The following is a 20,357-nucleotide window of genomic DNA, read 5'->3' as shown; positions in this document are numbered from 1 at the left end:
ATTTATGAAAACAAGATATGTATATAGATATATAGATATGTATATAAATTAAAATATAAAGGTATAAATATCTATTTATAAAAATAAAACACATACATAGATATGTATAATAATATGAAAATACATATGTAGGTATAAGTAAAATATATATGTAAAAAAAGGAAATATAATATATATATATATATATAAATATGCACGTTTATATAATATATATATATATGAATAGGTATATAAATATTCGTGAAAGAAAAGTATAAGAGAAACAACAGTAATATTAATACTAACGATAATAGTAATAATAATAACCATAATAATAATAGTAAACTAATAATAATATTTAAAATAATAATAATAATAATAATAACATAAAATTACTAAAATATGGGCTAAATCGAAATAAAACCAAAATATAGGGCGAAATTGAAAGAAAAATAAAATAAAAGGGACTAAATCAAAATAAAAAAAGAAACTGGGCGAATTCAAAATGAAAGGGACTAAATTACAAAGCGCGCCAAAAGCGAAGGGATCAAATGAGCAAATAACCCAAACGCCTCAAAACGCAGCGCAGCAGTAGGCCAGATTGAAATAAAGTTAAAATTATAGGGCTAGATTAAAAATAAAAGGAAATAGCGAAAAGGACCGAATTGCAATGCTCTTTAAAACTGGAGGGACTGGGCGCGCAAATAGCCCATCCAGCGAAAACACGCGGATCCTCCCCTCGGGTCGGGTCGACGCGCGGATCTGGGGGGCAAAACGACGTCGTTTCGGGGCTTAAGAATGCCGGCCAAAACAGCGTCGTTTTACCAGGGTATAAAAGGCCTTCTTTTGAGAAAAAAAAATTCATTTGGGCATTGAAAAGAAAAAAACAGAAGGAAAGAAAAAAAAATTCTCTCTGGACTAAGTCCAGATTCCGGCCAAGGCCCACCGCGCCGGCGTCGCGCCGGCCACCGTACACGGTGGCCGGAAATTCAAAAAGGTATGTTTTTTTCTCTTTTTTTATATTATGTATATATTTATAATATATATTATTACAAATCAAAAAAATAGAAAAACGAATAAATAGATAAATAAAGTTGGAAAACTAGGAAAACCTTTTGTGTTAATAGAGTAAAAAACAAATAACAAAGAAAATAAAAAAAAAAGAAAAATGCACACGAACAGAAGAAAAAGAATACTAGAATCAACCTCTTTTTGATTTTTTTTGCTTTTCATTCACTTTTCTGTTCCAAAAAATACAAAGATAGTGTTTTTCCTTTTATAGCCTATCAATTTCTATTATTTCTATTACTTTCTGCTATTCTTTACGTGTTTGTGCCGTTTTGCAGGTGATTGACCGAGTTGGTGGCGGTGGGTGGTGGCAGCGGCGTACAGAGGGCAGGTGACCAGTCGAATGACGGCAGAAGACCTAGGGCTAGGGTTTTTATTATTATTATTTTTTTTAAGTTGGTGTTGGGCTGGGCAATAGTTGGGTTTATTGTTTAGGTGGGTTTAGATTTTGGGTCTAGGTTTGGGCCGATAGGTAAGGTCTAGGTGGTATTGGGTTAGTGTTGGGTTTGGTTATTGGGTAATGGGCCTCGGTTAAAAAAATTGGGCTTGTACAGCTGCCCTTCTTTGCTCGTTGTCGTGTAACGATAACAGAGCAAAGACTAAGAAAGCCCAATTTTGCCCAGGCTTGTCGAGTTTTGACTTCTCTTGACGCTTTTCTTCTTTAGGTAGTCTCATTCCAGTCTACTGTGTCTTGTTGCTTCAATCCACTTCACTGCACTTCAAAGGGATCTGACGTGTAGCTTCAATCTTCTTCGCAGCAACTTCGGGGAGATAGGATTATCGGCTTCAATCTACTCCGCTGTAATCTCAGGGAGATAAGATCTGAAATTCTTCAGTCTATTCCACTGTAATCTCAGGGAAATAAGACCTGACACGATCTACTCTGCTGTAACTTTAGAGAGATAAGATCCTTCATTTTAATCCGCTCCACTGTAATCTCAGGGAGATAGGATTACTAGCTTCAATGTACTCCACTGTAATCACAAGGAAATAAGACCTGATGCGATCTACTCTACTGTAACTTCAGAGAGATAAGATCCTTGGTTTTAATCCGGTCCACTGTAATCTCAAGGAGATAGGATTACAAGCTTCAATCTACTCCGCTGTAATCTCAGGGAGATAAGATCTGAAATTCTTCGATCTACTTCGCTGTCGATACAGGAAGGCAAGATCTTCTATCTTTGATCTGCTTCGCAGTCAGCAGGATCTGATGTCTTCATTGATCTGTTCTCTAGGGAATATGACCTGTATAATGAACCTAATTATGCCTAATGATTAGGATGGCATGATCTAAATGAATCAAATGCTCCTAACTAGACATGTGTGAATGGTGTTTGTATGATGTAAAATTTTATTTTTTTCGAGAATGATCCGGCTTAGGTTGTCATTACTCGAAGTTTATTAAGGCTTTGTGACTAACGTGCTACGACGCCTTCTTGCTTGACTGGCTTTTCTGAAGAAACATTTAGCCAGGTTGCCCCTACTGTGAACCTCAAAGTTTAATCCATTGGGGTGCTAAAATTTGTACCATCATTCTCCCACTGTAATCCAAGGGTAGAAATATGTGGCTTTTCCTCTGTCCTCTTTTATCACAATTCGGGGATATAGGATCTGAACCGTTCTGGTTTCCTACACCATTCTCAAGGTGTCGTACCAAAGTCTTATGCGCAAGTGAAGGCTCTCTTCTCCGAGGTAACCTCTTCTTATTGCCTGATGATCATTGCTTGCTTGTTCATTTAAGCTTTGTAATTAACACGACAACTTGTCATTTTGTTCAATCAATGTTTAGACAACAAAATCTGAAAGGATAGTCTTTAACTTAGACTCTTCCTTCTTAGATATTTCACCCTTTAAACTTGGTATTTTCTAAACAATAGTCATGTTTCAGGTCCCTATATTATTTAGAAATTTTCCAGAGTAATGTGCAAAACTTCTTTCCTGAAAGTTTTATTAGTTCGTTAATCATTATTCCTATGCAACATGTTTGCAAAAAGATCATAACAATGGATAAGAATAAAGCTAGTTCTGATCATAACTCAAATAAAACATCAAACATAGCGAAAGAAAGGTAACAAAGAAGTGGATTGAGAATGTGCGTTTTCACAAAAAGAAAGGAAGAAAGAAAGAAAATAAAAGAATGTATTTTCAAGAATACACATAAGAACTAGGTGCCCCAGTTATCGCAGCTTGAGTTTCTCTGTACAAACTTTCCGAAGACCCTTCTGAGTTTGACATGTGTTCAAGAGATCTGCAATACTCTGTCAATGTTCCAAGACTTTGCATATCCTTTCTTATTGGTTCAAGTAAAGCAAGATCATCATATGCCCCCGATCAAAATTTGATCCGCTCAAATCCTGATGTTCCAATCCTGCCCAATACTTGAGTCGCCTTTTCCGGGTTTTCGACTCAAGCCCTCTTTGGTCTCAAAGTGCCCTTTACGGGTTTTCACCTTAGCCTCTTCAAAGTTTTTTTTTTTAGGAAGCAAAGCGCCCTTCACGGGTTTTCACTTTGGTTCCCCTTTCTTTCAAGTGAAGTATTTCTTGACGGAGTCTGCGTTTACAGGATTTGGTAAACTTTTGCCATCCATCTCGCATAGGATCAAAGCTCCACCAAAAAGGCCTTCTTTACAACATAAGGGCCTTCCCAATTTGGCATCCATTTTCCCCTAAAATCTTTTTGCATAGGAAGAATCTTTTTTAGTACCAAGTCCCCTTCACGAAATTCTCGGGGGCGAACCTTTTTATTATAGGCTCGCATCATTCGTTTCTGGTACATTTGCCCACGGTGAATAGCTCTTAGCCTCTTTTCCTCTATTAGGTTCAACTGATCGTACCGAGATTGGATCCAATCGGCTTTATCCAACTGTAGCTCAGATAACACCCGTAGAGAAGGGATTTCAACTTCAATGGGTAATACTGCCTCCATTCCATAAACCAGAGAAAACGGCGTTGCCCCAGTAGAAGTTCTAACAGATGTTCGATAGGCAAGGAAAGCAAATGATAATTTCTTATGCCAATCCTTGTAGGTTTCAGTCATTTTCCCCACAATCCTTTTAATGTTTTTATTGGCCGCCTCCACTGCACCATTCATTTTGGGACGATACGGCGATGAGTTATGATGCTTAATTTTAAATTTGCTACAAACTTCAGCTATTGTGCTATTATTCAAGTTCATCGCATTGTCGGATATGATCCTCTCAGGCATTCCATATCGACAAATGATCTCCCTCTTCAAGAATTTGCTGACTACTGCTTTCGTGACATTTGCATATGAAGCAGCCTCCACCCACTTGGTAAAGTAATCAATTACTATGAAGATGAAGCGATGCCCATTAGAAGCCTTTGGTGATATTGGCCCAATAACATCCATACCCCACATGGAAAACGGCCAATGAGAGGTCATGACGTGAAGAGGTGAAGGAGGCGCGTGTATTTTGTCTCCGTAAATTTGGCATTTGTGGCACTTCCTGGCATGATCAATACAATCTCCTTCCATGGTGGGCCAATAGTACCCAAATCTCATGATCTGTCTGGCCATCGTGAAACCACTGGCGTGCGTCCCACAAATACCCTCATGGACTTCTTCCAAAATTTTCTTGGCTTCCACAGCATCCACACATCTTAACAGTACTTGATCCTTCCTTCTTTTATATAACACTTCTCCATCTAAGACATATTCAATGGCTATCTTTCTCAGAGTTCTTTTGTCATTCTCTGTCGCTTGATCAGGGTATTCTCGATTCTTCACATATTGTAGGATACTCTGATACCAAGGACAATCATCTTTTCCCTCCTCCTCAATATTGCAGCAATTAGCCGGGGTCTCAGAGATACTCATCTGAACAGGCCTCATTGCCTCAAGTCTATTCACCTGAATCATCGAAGCTAGAGTACCTAATGCATCAGCCATTTGGTTTTCCTCCCGTGGGAGGTAATAGAAGGTGATATCGTCAAACTCCTCAGCCAATTCAAGAACTAGTTTTCTATAACCGATTAGCTTAGGATCTCTAATCTCTCACTCCCCTTTGAATTGGTATATCACCAACGCTGAATCCCCGTATACTCTCAGTACTTTGATGTTCCGTTCAATGGCTGCACGAATGCCCATAATACATGCTTCATATTCTGCCATGTTATTTGTACAATCGAAGTCCAACTTGCTAGCAACAGGATAATGATCTCCACTTGGGGATACCAAAACTGCCCCAACTCCATTACCCGTAGCATTTGAAGCTTTATCAAAATTTAACTTCTATACGTGATCCATTTGAGGATTTTCTTCAGTATTCGCCACATACATCAAGTCCTCGTTTGGAAAATCAAAATTCAAAGATTCATAGTCCTCCAAGGCTCTACTAGCTAGGAAATCGGCTATTGCACTTCCCTTTATGGCCTTCTGACTGACATATACTATATCAAATTCTGAGAGCAAGATCTGCCATCTAGCCATTCTCCCGTTCAAAGCAGTCGATTCCATCATATACTTTAAAGGATCTAACTTTGAAATCAGCCAAGTCATGTGATACAACATATACTGCCTCAGTCTTCGGGTTGCCCAGATTAGAGCACAACACAACTTCTCAATTGATGAGTACCTCATTTCGCAATCGGTAAATTTCTTACTGAGATAGTATATTGCCCTTTCTTTCTTTCCCGTCTCATCATGTTGGCCCAATACGCATCCCATGGAATTCTCCAACACTGTTAGATACAATATCAATGGCCTATCTGGACTTGGAGGTGATAAGACTGGAGTATTAGCCAAGTACTGCTTTATCTTATCGAAAGCCCTCTGACACTCTTCATCCCATTCACCCGGATTATGTTTCTTTAAGAGCCGGAATACTGGATCACATTTCTCTGTCAGTTGTGAGATGAACCGAGCAATGTAATTCATCCTCCCTAGGAAACCTCGAACCTCATTCTGAGTGCGCGGGGGAGGTAAATCTCGTATTGCCTTTACTTTGTCTGGGTCAACCTCGATCCCCTTTTTGCTAACTATGAAGCCTAATAACTTCCCTGATCTGGCTCCAAACGTGCATTCGGCCGGGTTAAGCTTGAGTTGAAATTTCTTTAATCTCAAAAATAACCTTTTCAAGACCTGAACATGCTCTTCTTCCGTTCTAGACTTCGCGATCATATCTTTAACATAGACTTCGATCTCCTTGTGCATCATGTCGTGAAACAAAGTCACCATAGCTCTTTGATATGTTGCTCCCGCATTCTTCAATCCGAAGGGCATTACCTTGTAACAGAATGTTCCCCATAAGGTAATGAATGTGGTTTTCTCATGTCTCCAAGATGCATCTTTATTTGATTGTATCCAGAGAAACCATCCATGAAAGAAAACAATGAATAGCCCGCCGTGTTATCTACCAAAGTATCAATGTGAGGCAGTGGAAAGTTGTCCTTTGGACTAGCCTTGTTCAAATCCCTATAATCCACACACATTCGTACCTTTCCATCTTTTTGGGAACAGGGACGATGTTGGCTACCCAATCCGAATACTTGACCTCTTGTAAGAATCCAGCGTCGAATTGTCTTTTGACTTCTTCTCTTATTTTCAACACAATGTCAGGTCTCATTCTCCTGAGCTTCTGTTGAACGGGTTTACAATCCTCCTTTATGGGCAGACGATGCACCACAATGTTAGTACTTAGCCCAGGCATATCTTGGTACGACCACGCGAAAACATCTTTGAACTCTCGGCGCAAATTAATGAGGTCTTGCCTTGTCTTTGCGGTGATTTCAGTTCCAATTTTCACCTCCTTTCCATCCTCTAGGCTCACTATTTCTAATGATTCCCTATGAGGTAGGATATGCTTATCCTCTTGTTCCACCATTCTTAACAAGTCCGGAGATGCATCATAATCTTCGTCATTTTCAAAGTCGTGGGATCCCTCTAAACACACTTCTTGCTCAAAAATAGGCTCCGCGTTTGAGGCAGCGTCACTCATGTCATTGATATCTGAAGACCTATGAGGGCATATCAAAGAATATATAAATTTATGAATATGTTTGTGCAAAAGAATTACAAATGAAAGAATTATTTGTAAGACAATCAATCAAATGGAAAATATAAAAGGAAAAAAAGTGACTGATCGAGATGAACGTAGACACGTATTTCATTAAAATAATGATATTTAGGCCCAATGCCTATTTCAAAAGATTTCATATCGTTTCTAGGCAACAAACAACAGGAATGTTTTGAGCATTACTCTGAATAAGCCCTAAAGACTACAGGGATTTCTTCAGTAGTCCAATTGTTTAGCTCGCTTCCAGGCTCATAAGGGCAGATCTCCAACAAGGCCCTCCTTTCCGTTGCTTCTATGGCGTTGGTATAAACATTTTCCAACATTCCTCCCATGCCGCTACCAGACACTCCACATTCAGAATGAATAAATCCTCCCGACACAAAAGATGTAGATATGTGGGGAAAGGTTAAAGGCTTACACTTAGCTTCATGTCCATTCAAACGCGCCCTTCTTTTCTCTTGTCTCTTCTCTACTTCTTTCTTCTTTTGCTTCATGTCTGGCTTGTACCCTAAACCAAATCTATCAAACTTTTCCTTCGGCATTGGTGCCTCAATCCTTCCCTGAAGATATTTTCCCAATCCTTTCCCGGGTAAGGCTCCTCTTCCTACCATCAATCGCAATCCCATCTCAGTGGTCCTGGATATTTTCGGTACTGGAATTCTATTTCCCTCCGCAATAAACATCGCGTTCACAAATTCTAACGACCGAAAAGAACATTCTAGTGCCTCATCGTTGATGTCCACATAAGGTGCATCGCTAGTCATCATTGCGATAATATCCTCCTCTGCATCTATCGTTACCAACCGATCCTCCGATACCAACTTCACCTTCTGATGTAATGATGAAGGTACTGCCCCTGCTGAGTGTATCCACGGTCTCCCCAATAGACAGTTGTAGGAAGGTTTAATATCCATTACCAAGAAATCCACCTCATAAGCGACTGGGTCAATCCTTAATGGTACCTCAATTCTCCCCATAACCTCCTTTTTTGTTCCATCAAATGCCCTTACTATGCTCTGGCATGCTTTCATGTGCGAACTGTCTATTGGTAATCGACTAAGAGTGGACAAAGGCAATACATTTAGTGCAGATCCATTATCAACCAAGGCCCCCGGGAGTGTGTACCCTTTGCATCGGACACTAACATGCAGGGCTTTAGTAGAACCTCTTCCTCCGGATGGTATTTCATCATCATTGAAGAAGATAAAATTGTCAGCACCAATATTGTTGATCAACCGATCCAGCTTGTTTACCGAAATATCGTCAGCCACATATGTTTCGTTTAGCACCTTTAAAGTGCATTCCGATGTACTTCTGAGTTTAAGAGTAAAGCTAATACAGAAATGCGGGCTGGCTGTTTGTGCAGTTGCTCCACAACACTGTATTCACTGTGTTTCAAAACTTCAAAAACTCCTTTGCCTCCTCTTCTTTTATTGGTTCATTTACCAATGGCTCAACTTCTACTGCTTTCCCTTTCCTCTGTTCTTTCTACCAATTCTCTTCCCTGGACGACTCTGCTTGAGCATCATATCTTTTTCCATTGCGCGTGTAAGAACTATTTCCTGATTTCTTTCTGCTTCTTTTCCCAAAATGGTCACATTACACCCGTAATTCCACGGCACCATTTTGTTATCCCTATAAGAGAAATTTGATGGTTTCTGGATTACAATTTTCGGTGTTACCTGAGCCCTAACCTCATTACCCTTAGGGCGTGAGATAATGACCACAGGATGATTTATTTTGGAGCCTTTGTTCCCAACTCTGTCGCGCATATGCTCTCATTTCTTTCGCATCTTCTAAAACCTCATCTCCTTGTTATCCATCATGCTTTGAACCAAAGCCTTGAATCCTTCACATTCTTGGATTTCATGCCCTGTTTTATGGTGAAATTCATAATAATTTCCCATCCATGCCCTTCCTCAGAATCTGAAATAACCAACCCTCTTTTCGCCATTTCTTTCCAGACCCGTTTCAATGGAGTTTTTACTTCAGCAATGTCAGTCTTGACTTCTTCTCCGTACCTTCGCTAACCATATTCACCCCCTTATCTGCGTGATTAGGTAACGGATTCTTTGCGTTAGGTGAGTCGTCAAGTTTGACAACACCTAAATTGATAAGTCCTTCTACTACCTTCTTGAAGGCAGTACAATTTTCTATCGAGTGCCCAGAAATTCCCGCATGATAATCACATTGCGCGTTCGTATCATACCATTTTGGATACGGGGGTTGTAGAGGACTCAAGTAACGAGGAGCAACAACATGTGCATCGAATAAAGTCTGATACAACTCCTTGTATGACATCGGGATTGGCGTGAATTGGGGCTTTTCAGTAGTTTGCCTAGCTCCTGACTCTTGTCTTGATGATCCCTGTTGATTAGCAACCACTTTCTTTGGTTGATTCACGGTAATTGACCTACCATAAGCATTCACATTATTCACTTCATTTTCTCTTTTCCTCGGGGGTGCCCTCCTATTATTTTCTCCTCCATCTATTTTTCCACTTTTAATGGCATGCTCAATCATTTCACCATTCATGATTATATCCGAGAAATTTTTTGAAGCGCTTCCCAACATGTGAGTGATGAACGGGGCTTTCAAAGTTTAATAAAAAGCGTCGTCATCTCCTTTTCCAAAAGCGGTGGTTGCACTTGAACTGCCACCTCTCGCACTCTGCGCATATTGTCTGAAGCTTTCGTTCGATTTCTTCTCTAATTTTGCAGAGTTATCCTGTCAGGCATCATTTCTGAGACATGATTGTACTGTCTCAGGAAAGCCTGTGCTAAATCCCTCCAAGTAGCAATTTTGGCTCGGCTCAGCTGATTGTACCACTTTGACGCGCTCCCGTAAGACTTTCCTGAAAGCAATGTATTAATAATTGATCATTATTAATATGCCCCGTCATTCTTCTACAAAACATAGTAATATGGGATCCTGGGCAACTAGTCCCGTTGTATTTCTCAAATTCCGGCATCTTAAATTTGTAAGGGAGCACCAAGTCGGAACCAAGCTCAGATCCTTTGCATCTATTCCATAGTTTTCGATGCTTTCTATTGCCCTAAACTTCTCTTCTATCCATTTCCATTTCTCCTCAAATTGTTTTGGAAATTCCTCCTTCGCCTTGTCTTTTCAACCATCTCGTCAAGATCTGGGACAGCAATATTATTCGGGCTATCACCGGGATTAAGCCCGCTCCGGGTTGAAAATTCATTGGGATTGAAGCATCGCCTTGGAACTGCTGGGGCCTAACCGACACAGAGGGTCTCCGCGGATGCAGCTCAGTCTGTACTTGCGCATGCGGAGGCGTGAAACCTGGAGGATAAAGTGGTTCACCATTGTTTTCTTCTTCACTAACAATCACAGGACCTTTACCCTTATCTACTCCCTTCAATAATTGCGTCATCTTAGCCACCAGATCATTTTGGGACTCCTCCATCTTTTGCACCATGTCACGCTGAATCTTTTCTATTTGCCTTTCATTTGCGCCTGCAACTGGTCTGCATTTCTCTTTGAAGTCGCTCTAGCTTCTCCAACCTTTGGTCCATAATTTTTGCTTAGCTCGGGTCCGTAACTTTGTTGGTTTTCCAGGTTAACTGAAATGTTTTATTCGATTAGGTTTTTTAATGGTCATTAATGCATATGATGTGATGCAATGCATGAAAAGAATGCAAAGAAAAAGAGGCACTGATTCTAATTCAACTTCATTAGAAAACTTTACTAGATAAAGAGTTTCTTTACATAAAATAGACTACATATATGGCTTTGCCCTTACACTCAAAGCCTTAACCTTTCTAAGAAGCCAAGCTAACTCTCGGCCCCTGTCGGACTCTAACTCATACTTCAAACTTAATAGATCAGCCTGAACCGCTAGAGTTTGCAGATGATCAGCTACCTCGCGCACTTGAGTCACCGCCTCTCCCATAATATAATCTCTTTCTCCAATCTGCTCTTGAGACCGACGGAATTGTTTTGCCACTGCTCATTATTTTCTTCCAGAAGCTCTATCCGGATTTCACTATTTTGCAATGCTTCTCTAGCCCTTCTATTTGTCCTTTTAATTTTCAATTTTGTCTAAGCTCGCCCTTAATTCAACCGTAGCATTACGATTACGTACTGGTGAAGCGATCTTTCTAGTTCAGTTATCGGACCTTCAACTCCGTCTTCTCGTCTTGGCAATCTAGTAGACTCTTTCCCAAGGCGACTTCTCGAGCCGAGTATCCTGGAATTTCTTTTCCCATTGATTAGCTTTCGTCTTTTCCTCCTGAATTTCTTGTCGCCATTGTTCTGGCGTTTTACCCAAGCCAGCAGTCTTACCGACCTACGCAACTTCTTGTAATCTGTCTTCAGGCTGTCCAAATCTTCTTCTGCTTTGTTCTTTCCTTTTCTCAATTTATCGGCCTCTAACTTTGATGTCCACATCCAGTCCTAACTGCATTTTTTCTTCCTCTAGTTGTTCTATCTTCTTCCCCAATTCTAAACTCCTTTTTTCGAATTCTTGTTTGATGATTTCTATCTCAGAAGGCAAAACTTGTAAGTGTTCCTCTAAAGATCGAGCAGTTTCTGAATTTGACGCCGGGATGTTGTCGTTGATCCTTTGATCACGCCACTGACCATACTCGGGGTAATTGTCGGACCCACGGCTAAGATCTTCATTCGACGAGTCTGGTTCCAGGCACTAGATATTTCTCGAACCTTCTTCTTGTAATTGTCTTCCCTATAGGAAAAATCACTATAAGCCAACCCCTGCGTTGCTGGTATGAATTGTCGTGATCTATATGTCTTGATACGAGTAGAGGAGCATATCCGATAGCTCCCCATATCCGAGCAGCGGAACCCAGTCAAAATCTCCACATCGGTACAATATCTCATCAGGAATTAACCAAGGAGCCCTCCATTCAATATCTTCATCTGGAGATTCTGGAGTATCTCTATCCATTTTTCTTCTGAAATATCATCCCGTCTTGGCGTGGCCACCAATTCTCCTAGAGGGGAGTAGCTATCAGAGAATACCCGATAAGAGACCTTTTCGACTTCCAGAAGTGGCTATGGAACCATGCCAATAAGAGCTGCGCGCATCCAATAAACCTTCCCTCCCCTCTTTTCGACACGCATTCAGGGATCTAAAAGTTTCAGCGAGTATTGCCGGAACCGGTGTACCCCTTTACTAAGCCGATCAAACAAATCAGATACGCCTCGTCTATGTGTCCTAAAGCTTTGGGGAAAACCACTAGTCCATAGATACCTAAAGCGAAGACATCGACCCTTTTCTTTAAGTCGGATGTACAAGCACCAAATCTCGCAAATTTTCCAAGGAACACATTTACTGTCGCCCTTCTGTTGGATCCGGGCAGCGACCCACTGCTCGCTCATCCCAGTGATGTTCATTAATTTCTTTAACAACGGAGGGACACTAGCAGCTCTGGAATAACCTTGTCGACTTGAATCTTTGGGCACCGAAGCAAGGTCGTATACTCCTCCACAGTAGGCGTCAAATCTACTTTCCCAAAAGTGAAACAACTGTAGGCAGGATTCCAAACTGAGCAAGGGCTCGGAATAAATACTTGTCCACTTTGACACTAAGCAGATAAGGTAGGTCACCGTAGTTACAATAGAACAGCTGCTTGGCCTCGACATCCCATTGATCCCAGACTTCTTTCATTTCTCGAAGGTCATTCTGGATTACACTGACACGGGTAAAATCCCACAATTCTGACACGTACCCTTTGGCAAGACTATCGCCTTTCTCCCGCTGTGTCGTTTCAGCCCATGTTCGCACAGCCGCATTATCCTCTACTTTATCAACAAACCCCTTTTCCATGATAAGCTTTCTACTGAGAAACTGAATGTAATCGACACCTCTTTTAGAATGAAGATGCCATGCAATCACAAACAAAGTAAATTAGCATTAAACACAGAATAAGATTTAAAATAAGCGACAATAAATACAACATCATTTAGGTAAGCACTAAAAATTGGAGTAGCTCTACTTAGGTCAGTTCCTATGGCTCATTACATGTGGTTTGGTCTAAAGTGGGTACCTGAACCAGCAGATTCCTCGATCCTCACCCATTATAGGCTCATACGGACCAAGTTCGATTCAGGGGATACATTTCCCTATGGCCATGCGGAGATGAAAATCTCACGAAGACATAGGTACGGATGTATCCCGAAGCGATTCACTATCCCATGCGGAGGTGAAAACCTCACGAAGGCGTAGTTTCTCACTCCCACTTAAAAGGTGTGACCAACGGTCATGCAATGCAATGCAGAAAGATATAAAATTTAGAATACCAAACATGATAAAAACTATAACTCAAAACAATGAAATGCATGAAGGATCGTATATTTAAACCAATTTTCAACTTTCGACAAAAAGACAAAAATAATCAACTCGTGGCTTGACTCTCTTATTCTAAGTCTCCCAGCGGAGTCGCCAAGCTGTTGACACCATTTTTTTGGATGAAAACGGGTCGACTTGGATTTTGAAAAAAGAATGAAACGGGAGTCGCCACCAATCTTTTTTGATGAGGTGTGATCGGGCCACCTCGAAAAGTGGTGTTTTTAATAAACATTTAATTTTATTAAAACAACGATTTGGTCTGCGAAATTCAGAAAACGGGTTCGGGAGTCGGTTACGCACGAGGAAGGTTAGCACCCTCGATACGCCCAAAATTGGTACCTGGTTGATTACTTAATGTCCTGGTGTCGAAAATTAAAACTCAAAAAGAATTAAAAATACGATCCTTGTATTAAAACGTTGAAAATTTTCAGGAAAAGGGATATTTCACATTATTCGAGAAGAGAATCATATCCAGTAAGTTAGGACACAATGTCTCAAATTCCCGATACGCGGATGAAAAATGCTTATTTAAAAGATATTTTATTATCTCGGGTTTAGGAAAGGGATCATGCCCAGTAAGTTAGGACACGATCTTTTCTTAATTCCCGAGATCGTTTCAAAACTTGAGTTTGAAAAGATTAGTGTGTTTAGATTTATTGTGGAAATCGAAACCCAGTAAGTTAGGGTACGATCCTCCTCGAATCTAAACATAAAATATCATTTTTTTAAACAAATTTTATTATCGAGTGAAATAAAACATGAAGTCGTAGTAAAAATGTGAAAGCAAATTACATTGTTATACATGACAAAATCATAATGAATACAAAAGTGTAAAAATGATACGAGCAATAGCAACAATATAAAATAAATAAAAGTCAAACCTACAATCATATAAAATAACAATGTATATAAACAAACAAATTAAACATTCGTTCAAAACATAATGAAAGTGAACTAAATAAATAGTGAATACAATTAAAATGTAAAGGGATTTATATATATTTATATGTATAGACAAAAATAAAATATGTGTGTATTCATAAATTACAATATATATAAAGTATATTTTAAAAAAGAAAAAAATATGCATATATAAAAATATGTACATATATATATAGGTGTATAAAATTATGGAATATGAAAATAATGAATGCATATATAAAGTAGACACATGAAAATATGTATGTACAAATGAAAGTTTAAAAATAATGAAAATATACATATGTATACAAATAAATACGTTAATTTATATATATATGTTTAAAATATATTGAAAATATGTATGTATATGTCTATGCAAATTAAATATACAAAAATACATAAATACATACATATAAATATATATACTTATAAAAATAAAATATGTATATGTATATAGATATATATAAAAAAGAAATATGAGTATACGTATATATATTAAACCAATTATATGTAAAATATGTACATGTATATATACAAGCCCTTATATGATAATAATAAGACATATATATTTAAAGATACATAAGTAAATACGAATGGAGATATAAAAGAAACAACAATAATACCAATACTAATAATAGTAAAGATGATAATAATATAATAATAATAATAATAATAATAATAATAATATAATAATAGCAAAGTACTAAAAAGAGGACTAAATCGAAGTAAAATAAAAAATACTGGGTAAATTCGAAATAAAAAAAGATTAAAAAGACTAAATTGCAACACGCACGGAAAGGAGAGGGACCAAAATGGAAAATAGACCAAAATCTCAAAAGCGGCGCTTCAGGGGACTAAAATGAAACAGAAATAAAAATTTGTGGTCAAATTAAAACAAAGAAATAGCGAAATAGGACCAAATTGAAACACGCCACAAGTCAGAGGGACTGAGCGCGTAAATAGCCCAAAATTAAAAACACGCGGATCCTTCGGGTCGGAGCGGGTCGGGTCGCGGGTCCAAAGCAAAACGACGTCGTTTTGGGCGTTATGGAGCTGGGCCAAAACGGCGTCGTTTCATACGCCTATATATTCAAAAAAATTTCAAAAATTTCATTCTTCTCCCCTTTTCAAAAAAAAAACCCGAAATGCTCTCTCCCCTCCCCTTTTCTCTCTGAGCGCCGGCCAAGGGTCCGGCCGAGAGCCACCGCACCGGCCGCCGCCCTCCGGCGCCGGCGCCGCCGTGTACGGCGGCGGGGAGATCAAAAATCTCCCCTTTTCTCTCCGATGACTCTCCTCGGCCTCCTGAGCGCTCCGGCACCACCGGCGAAGGTAAAAGTCTTTCCTTTTTATTCTTTTTTTTGTTTTTCGTATATTTTTAAAATAAAAAAAAATAAATAGAGTAAAAAGAAGTGAAAGTTAAAAGAGACCTTTAGATCCAAATCGTAACCACCTTCTTTTGTTTCTATTTCTTCTCCTTTCAAAAAAAATCCTCCCTCTTTACATTGGTTGTTATGGCTTTATAGCCATGTTTACAATATTTGATCTATTATTTGTCATTCCTTTCTCTGATTTTGCAGGCAAGTGGGTGGAGTTGGTAATGGCAGAAAGCAGGTGAACGGCGGTGGGGTGGTTGACCAGCAGGCCTGGGTGCGGCGCAAGTGGCTGTCAGAGGCTAGGGTTAGGGTTTTTTCTATTTTTGATGATTTGGCTATTGGCTGTGGGTTAGTTTGGTTGGGCTGTACAATGAGGGCAAGATCTAATGAAATAATAATATTTAAGGTTAAAGTACTTTAAAGATTCATCTATTATAGGATTGTATCAAATTAGTCACTCTATTGTTAAATAGATTAATTTAGTCTCTATATTGTTGAAAATAGTCAATAAGTTCAAATTGTGACAAGTTAACTTTTAATGTATAAAAATATCTTTAAAATATTATTTTCAATTGAAGTTCAATTCCAAACAAAGATTTCATTTACAAAACTCTAAAAACTCTAAAAATATTAACTCTTTTAAACAGTAATATATATTTTTCTAACACTAGTAAACGTTAATATATTTCAATATAACCTTATTTGGTTCTTTTTAATAATATAAGAACTAAATTGATCCATTTAATAATAAAGGGACTAATTTGATACAATCTTTATACTACAAGGATCTTTTAGAGACTTTCACCAATATTTTAATACAGTGGTCAAGCAAGTGAATGTAAGGGATTCGGTCCAAAAAAGAAGCATACAGAGTCAACTCGTTTAGCCTCAGTCCAGCCCCATGACGACCAATCCTACGTGGAGTACTAATTAAGTCAAAAAATAGGATTTTAGAGTATGAAATGGGGCAATCGATTCCCCCAGCATCTTTGAGTTGACTCGGATTACATTTTTGTCCACTCTTCCATTACGCGGGCTCCACTTGTTTGCCATCTGTCCCCTTTGATTAGATTGTTAGTAAACAGTTAATTGTATGTATTAATTAAAATGTATTTAATTATTTTTATAAATTTATTTAAATTTTATAATATTTTATTAATAATTTGATTATAAAATTAAACTATATTAATGTATCAATATGTAATAAATTATAAATGTTTTAAAAGAATTAATTATCACTAAAATTATTCAAAATTTTATTTTATTATATATATGCTTATAAATTAGTATTTATGCATTGAAAATTTTTAATTTAAAGAGTAATATTTAAATATTATTAAATGGAGTTATTAAAATTATTTTTATCATTTTCAAGTGTTTTTATTGTTTCTTTTTATTTCATTTATGAATTTATTATTTAGGTTCACCGCTGGTATAGATATATATATAATATCGATTATTTAAATATTAGTATTTAATATATTGTAATTAAAAAATAGAATTTAAAAATCACATGTGTTTTATTTATTTATTTTTAATTTTATTTATGGAGTTAAATTTTTTATTGATATTATATTAAATAATTATTTTTATTTAAACAAATTTTTTAATCTTTAATTAATATTTTATAATATACATATACAATTTTGCTTTAAAATAATCAAAATTAAAGATGCAAGAGGAAAGGATACTTTTTTTAAACCTGATAAAATAAATCAAACGATAATTTAAAAAATCAGCCAAAGTCTTGCGTCATCACATTTTAACCAAATCTAAATTTAATGACTAAATTAAAAAAATTTAATAAAAATTAAAAATTAAGATAAAAATTACCAAATTAAATCAAACGATAATTAAAAATATGATAACATGATATTCTAAATTTCAACCAAAGTCTTACGTCATTACATTTTAACCAAATCTAAATTTAATGACTAAAATGAAAAAATGTAATAAAAAAATTAAAAATTAAAATGAAAAAATTACCAAATTCAAGATTAAGTGTTACTTATTATCATTTTTTCAACATTAAATAGTTTTTATTTATCATATTCCATTTTAGTTCTAATAGCACAAGTTTTTAAATTTTGAAAGTAATAAGAAGAAATCAAAGGACCAAATCAAATAAACAATGTAATTATTTTCTCAAAATTTCCAAACATCGAACAATTTTTAAAAGGTTAAAATATGTAATAAATTTGTGTACTTTTCATAAATTTAAAATTTAGTCTATTTATTTTTGTTTTTATGAACTTAGTCTCTTTATTTTTAAGTTTTAAAATTTAACTCTAATTGTTAACACTGTCAAATTTTTTTGTTAAATTTAGATTCATTACAACGTCAATTTTTTTAAATATATTGTTATCAAGTAAGTACTTTTTTTAAAAATTTTGAAAAGTCACACCTACAAATTTAACGGTGTTAATAATTTGATTTGAATTTTTAAAAAGTAGAAATATAATTTCGACTAAATTTTGAATTTGTGACAGTATAATAACTTGGCATATCTTAACCTAATAATAATAATAATATTTTAAAAAAAAAACAACTAGTGTTAAATGCTTTACTAAATACTTCTCCCTTTCTTCTAAAGGTCTTAACGCCCTTTTAATTGCCGAGTCCTCTGCACCGTTCAAACACTCTCTGCTTCATCTCTTTCTTTTGTTTCTTTCTTCTTCATCAATGGCGAAAACCAGTGGACTCTCCATTGATTTTGATCCAAACTATTTCTTAATTCACAACCCACCTGTCCTCAATTCTTTCCCCGAAGACACTCCCGAAGACACCAACAAAAACAACAACAACAACAATACAATGTTTTCTGGTACTACAACAACGCCGGAAAACATGTCTCTGCGATCTACCGTCGATCGGTTCCCCGTTAAATTCGACTGTTTTTACGATCAAACCCGCCCTTCTTTTTACCCTCCGATGATGATAAACGAAGGGTCGTCGGTGAACTGGATTTTTCGCTGAAAAAACGATAAACTCGTCGATGATGCTGATTCATGCACACTTCCGATGCCGGACTTGAGCTTAACGTCAACGTGAGTTAATTACCATCATTGATATCTCTTTTAAATTGTATTCAATGGATTGAATTGATGAATCTTTCTGTGCGTGTTTGTTTATATTCAGATTGGTCTAAACCTGTTAACTACAAATACCAGTGCCGATCAGTCCACCATGGAAGATAAAAAAGCTAATAATGAGGTGAAAAAAAAACCTAGGTCTTCTTTTCTTTTTCTTTTTTTAAAGTGAATTTGATAATACTATATAATACTGTGCCATTGTTTTTTTTAAAGGTAGCTGTTTTACGAGCTAAGCTGGTACAAATGAACGCTGAGAATGAAAGATTAAAGGAGATGTTGATTCAGGCAACTGAGAACTATAATACAATGAAGATTCATTTGTGTTCATTGATGATGAAAAATGGTGGAAAAGCTAAAGAAGAAGATGAAGAAAATAAGAAACGAAATGGTGGAATAATAGTGCCAAGACAGTTTATAGATCTTGGTTTAGCTGTCGCCGCCGATGCCGATGAGTCGTCTTCGTCGTCTCCGGAAGGCAAGAGGCAGCGTGAAGATAGCTCCGGTGGTGATAACAAGGTTCCGAGACTCGATGTTGATCAAAGTGAGGCCGCCATGAGAAAAGCACGAGTTTCCGTTCGAGCTAGATCAGAGGCTCCGATGGTATATATGTTGCGATTAATATTGGATTGTTGGTGTTTTGTTCGTGTTTGATTTTAATTCGGGTTAATTATTTTCGTTGTCGGAAAGATTACGGATGGATGTCAATGGAGGAAGTACGGACAGAAAATGGCAAAGGGAAATCCGTGTCCACGAGCATATTATCGATGTACTATGGCTACCGGTTGTCCCGTTAGAAAACAGTACTATCGGAAACCGAAAATCGAAAATGCATCCGTGACCATAATTTAAATAGTCGATTAATGTAAATGTTCTAGGTTCAAAGATGTGCCGAAGATCGAACAATTCTTATCACCACATACGAAGGCAATCACAACACCCTTTGCCTCCATCGGCGATGTCGATGGCATCGACGACATCATCAGCAGGACGAATGTTGGTATCGGGTTCAACGTCTAGTCCCGACGGACTGATGAACTCGAATCTCCTTACCACAACTCTCCTGCCTTGCTCTTCCACCATGGCTACTGTATCGGCTTCAACTCCATTCCCCAGCGTTACCTTGGATTTAACACAGTCCTCGTTTTCGACCCCTCCGCCGCCTTACAACGTTGCCAATTCTGTAGCGGTTACCGCCCCATTGGTGCCTCAAGTTTCCGGCCAGGCACTTGACAATCTGTCCAAATTCGCCGGTATACAAATGTCTAAAGATTTGGATCGGTTGCAACAGGGTGAACAAAATTCAATTGGTGACACTGTAAATGCGGCCACGGCAGCCATTGCGACGGATCCGAGCTTCGCCGCTGCTCTAGCCGCGGCTATTACATCTATTATTGAGAGTTCTCAATCTCACCCCAATAATGGCCATAATAGCATGCAATGTAGGACAAGAATGAAACACAGTTGTTGCAATTTTTGTCAAACAAGAATGTTACGAGGTAGTGTAGTAATATTCTTTCCTCAAATGACTTATTTGGTCCAAGTATTCAATGCAA

General features: G+C 37.6%; 1 pseudogene; it reads left to right on the top strand.

Annotated features, from left to right (window-relative positions):
• The first annotated feature begins 18,290 nt into the window (after positions 1-18,290).
• The window catches only part of LOC121222027 (probable WRKY transcription factor 31), a 12,505-nt pseudogene continuing 10,438 nt past the window's right edge, over positions 18,291-20,357 (top strand).

This window comes from Gossypium hirsutum, chromosome D10 (genome assembly GCF_007990345.1).
Source record: "Gossypium hirsutum isolate 1008001.06 chromosome D10, Gossypium_hirsutum_v2.1, whole genome shotgun sequence".
In the NCBI taxonomy this organism is placed as follows: domain Eukaryota; kingdom Viridiplantae; phylum Streptophyta; class Magnoliopsida; order Malvales; family Malvaceae; genus Gossypium; species Gossypium hirsutum.
The sequence above is the reverse complement of the archived record's forward strand: the minus strand, read 5'-3'. Positions and strand labels throughout refer to the sequence as shown.